General features: G+C 29.1%; 1 non-coding gene across 1 annotated transcript; it reads right to left on the reverse strand.

The window, feature by feature from the left end:
* Positions 1–4,132: 4,132 nt before the first annotated feature.
* Positions 4,133–4,243, reverse strand: LOC142528169 (small nucleolar RNA R71). Its single transcript, XR_012815649.1, has one exon. It is a non-coding gene; the product is annotated as a small nucleolar RNA R71 (small nucleolar RNA).
* Between the last annotated feature and the right edge of the window lie 677 nt (positions 4,244–4,920).

Genomic DNA, 4,920 nt, shown 5'->3' on the forward strand with positions numbered 1-4,920 from the left:
ATCGGTTAATAAGGGTAAAATATTTAGAAGGGGGGTTCAATAAACACTTATGCTTTTATTACTCTTTTTGAGTATGAATCATTTCTTTGAGAAGCTGATCCTGGATTCTTGTATGTGTATTCGATCAGTTAACTAAAAAAGTGCGGAATTAAACTAAAAGATATATTTTGGCTAGGGAACTATGAAAATTGAATAAACAAGAATAATGTATATAAGGAATTTATTGATGTCCAGAGACTTCAAATGCTCCCACGTAACCCCTTCTATTTCAAAGATAGTTATTCACTAAAAGACTTTGATTAATTAAAATGTATGTAATAACCCACTTCAGTTTTGCAATTAAAAGATTTCAAACTGAAACTCTTATCTTTTCTTACACTTATCAGTTGACAATTGAATAGCTCAAATGAGTAGCCTGAATGTTACAAATATATCAATGAGTTGTGAGCTTGAGGTTGCAATTTGCAAACTGAATATGAACTTGAAGATAAATTGCAACTGATTGAAAAATGGATTTTTCTTGTTGTATGTTACTAACTGTTTATGTTCACTAACTTCTTCACAATCAAACTTTTCAGCTATTTATAGTTTTCGATTCCAATGGTTACATTGAATGCATTAATTAATGATATTTGTTGAGTCGTCTTTAGTCCATGTTGACATCCTTTTTCTGACAGACGTACGGCATATCATATTATTATGCTTCATCTGCTCTGCTGTGGTACAAAGTGTCAGTTTTCTGCTGAGATTCAAATTGTAACAGATGATGTGGCTAACTGATCAGGAGTTAAACTGGTCTACTGATCAGTTCAGCTGGTCTATATCAGTTCTAACTGATGTCATTTCAGTTTGAACGTTATGCTATTCAATTTGTTCATTTCAATTTACATATATTAGTTCTACTTTCAGTTTTGTACTTCAGTTCTTCTGTTCGTCAATCTTCGATTCATTAGTTTTGATACTTATTAATACTTTTGAGAATTTCAGTTTATTTACTTCAGTTCTACTTGGTCCATTTCAGTCCGATAAGCCTCCTTCAGTTCTGATATCAGTTACACTCTTTCAGTTCAGTTATTGTTCAGTTCGGGTCTTCAGTTCAGTTTGTCAAACTCTGAAACTTATTATTTCCAACAATTTCCTCCTTTTCCGTGTTTTATAAAACTTAGAATTATAAACTGTTTATCTGATTAAGATTTACTGAAACTGATTATCTGAAAAACTGATTGTCTGAATTAATTGACTTAGATTTTTTTAACTCGTGTGTAGATAAAATAATTCTTTTGAAATGTACAGATTCGTAGATAAATAAGAATGAACTTTCATTAATTTTGAAAGAGGTAAGTTCATATTCGTACAGACATTCAAAATATAAAAAGATACAAAATATTAAAGCTTTTCATATTGTATAACTGATGCCAGACTCTGTTTATTTCTTGGATTTCTTGTCAGCTATTTCTTTATAAGTTTTACCATTTGTTTCACTTCTATTTTTGTTAGTTTCTGTTGTTTTCTTCTGCTCTTCTCCCTTTTTGTCAACACCCACCACCATGGAAAATATGGGGAATGTTGAACTGGTTTGTGCGGATACTTTAACTAAAAATTATGATAATATCAATTCTCTTTGACAAGCTTGTGTGCACAAAATCAATTCGTTGGCTGAGTAGTTCTTGTGAGGTGACCAGTTTTGGTGTCATGACTGCTAACCTTTTCATCTTTTCAACGGTGGTGAACAGAGTATACACGTCCTTGGTCAGTTTCTTTAAATGCTTCATGGTGTGATCTTTGAGTGTATCAAGACGTAAAGAATGGAGCAGTTGAGTCGACTTGACTCGAGAAATTGTAGACCCAAGATCTTGCAAACTTGACATTATACTCTCGAGCATCACATCAGTTTAGCATCACATATGTTAAAACCTGTATTTTAAAATTTAAGTTTCATTAAAATTATAAAATTATGTTATTTTAGTATTGTTTGTTTATATTTAATTGTCTTACTAAATATGTTTTATTTTCAGGTTTTCTACGTGTTGGTAAAATAATGATAACTCAAGCTAAAAAATTCAAATGGAGGTGACTCAAACATGTTTATAATCCTTGAGAAATTATCTACAACTTTGCAGAAGACATGATTGCCTAAAAAGTTCATTAAGATGATCAAATTGTACAAATATCAAAAGGAGGACAAATTTATTTTTACTATGACCAGCATATAGTAAAAAAATCATATCTATTTCAATATTTAACCAAATGAGGTGAACCAAGTAGCCAAATTCATCTACAGACAATTTCCCACATGTTTGCCGTTTTGAGCAGAGTCAAATTCGGTGACTAAAGTTGTGGAACAAAGCATTAAAAGAAGGGACATGGAATTGAACTTGGAGGAGACAAAGAATACTATTGCAACTACATGGCATTAATAAAAATTTTGACCCTTTCTCTCATTTGGCCTATAAATAGAGGCCTTGTGCTAGCTTGAGAATCATTCTATCTCATTGTAAAATATAGTGTGAGTGTGTATCAAAGTTCTAAGTTCCAATATATTTTCTTTCATGTTCTCAACTATGAGTGATATTTTAGTGTTGATCAAAAGTAAGCTTATGGCAAGCTAAATCTATTATGTCAAGGTGAAGAGGATGCATTCTTGGTGAAGTAAGATTGTTTATATTTTGTATATTCTTTCTTTATTTCTTTTCATTTAGCTAACTTATTTTTATTGTAGGTATAAAAATGAATTATTTGTTATTATCAATTTACATCAAATGTTTGATACCATTAAAGTGGTTATCTTGATTTGTTGTTTAATTTTGATACAATAAATATTTCATCACTTATTATTATATATATATAGATATATATATATATATTTATATAATAATATCATAATATTTCATTTAGACGATAGCGTGGCTCTGCCGGTTGTTCTAAATGAAATATTATGATTTAATACTAACATCTAACAATCTAACAATTACTTTATCGCAACTAATTTTTATTTTTCGCATCTAAGTTTTACTTTCTCGCAACTAACTTTTACTTTTCCGCAACTAACATTTACTTTATCGCAACTAACTTTTACTATACCGCAACTAACTTATTAAATCAATATATTTCATTTAGGCAATAACGTGGCTCTGCCGGTTGTTCTAAATGAAATATAATAATTTAATTTAACATTTACTTTATGCAATTATTTATTTATATAGTTATAATTATAATCATAGGTACCATATATAAAATATCGGTTAATTCGGTATTTTCTATAGTTGGAACTATATTATATTATGTGTGTGTTTAATTTTCTTGGAACCATTATTTATGGTGGTTTCTTTTGTTTTACTTTTAGTTAAACAATATTACATAAACCAAGAATAAATCCTCAAGTCTTGACAAAATTTATAATTTGTAAACTTCATTCTTGCATTTGGTAATCTATAAATTAATAAATTTAAACTCAAAATAACCTCTCTGAGTATCGATCTCGTACTTACGAAATATATTACTTGCAGAGAACCTACACTTGGGTGAATTATTATTTAATTAGTAGCAAGTTTTTGGCGCCATTGTCGGGGAGGTATAAATTAAGTTTATATTTGTTAATTATGTTTTATTTATAAGTATTGTGTTGTTTTTTTTTTTGTTTGAGTATTTGGAGTCGAAAAAAAAGTGGTAGACTTATTCGAGTATCTGAAAATAATATAAACATGGATGATAATTCAAATAATCAAGATAATGATAATAATAATAATAATAATAATAATAATAATCAAGAACATGATCAATTAAGAACACTTAGGCACCATATGAACCCTATTAGAACTAGTGCTCCATCTTGTTTAGTTTTTCCTCCTGATGCATCTAATTTCAACTTCAAACCTCAAATTATTCAACTTTTACCAAATTTTCATGACTTAGATTCTGAAAATCTATATTTGCATCTAAGAGAATTTGAGGAAGTTTGTAACACTTATAATGATCAAAATTATAGCATGGATATAGTTCGATTAAAGCTTTTCCCATTTTCTTTAAAAGATAAAGCTAAAACATGGCTACAAAATTTAAGATCAAGTTCAATAAGATCATGGGAAGAAATGCAACAACAATTTCTCAAAAAGTTTTTCCCTTCCCATAGAACAAACTCTTTTAAAAGACAAATTACAACTTTTGCTCAAAAACAAGGAGAAACGTTTTATCAATGTTGGGATAGATATAAAGAATTACTTAATACATGCCTACATCATGGTTTTGAAACATGGAGAATAGTTTCTCACTTTTATGAAGGTCTAATACCTAAAGATAGGCAAATGATAGAATTCATGTGTAATGGAATTTTTGAAGATAAAAACCCAAATGAAGCTATAGAATATGTGGATTCATTAGCAGAAAATGCTCAAAATTGGGATAATATAGGCACAATAGAACCACCAACAACTAAAAACAATAATTCAACAAATGGGGGTGGTATCTATAATCTTAAAGATGATATAGATATTCAAGCTAAACTTGCATCTTTAGCAAGAAAAATTGAGTCATTAGAAATGAAAAAGAGTGGTCAATTAAAAAGTATTCAAGAAATTGTTTGTCATATATGTGATACACATGATCATGCTACAAAAGATTGTCCAACATTACCTTCATTTAAAGAATGTCTCCATGAACAAGCAAATTATGTTAACAATTATAAAAAACCAATACTAGATCATTTTTCACCATCATATAATCCTGGATGGAATAATCATCCTAATTTTAGTTGGAGGAATGATAATAATGCACAACCGTCACAACAATATTTTCAAAATAACCAAAATTATCAAGGTTATATTCCTTATGTTACACCTCCAAGAAAAAACTTTGAAGATGTAATTCATGCATTTATCCAAAACCAAGAGTCTATCAATATTCAAAACAGTCAATCTATGAGTG

Source organism: Primulina tabacum, chromosome 15 (assembly GCF_025594145.1).
Source record: "Primulina tabacum isolate GXHZ01 chromosome 15, ASM2559414v2, whole genome shotgun sequence".
Lineage (NCBI taxonomy): Eukaryota > Viridiplantae > Streptophyta > Magnoliopsida > Lamiales > Gesneriaceae > Primulina > Primulina tabacum.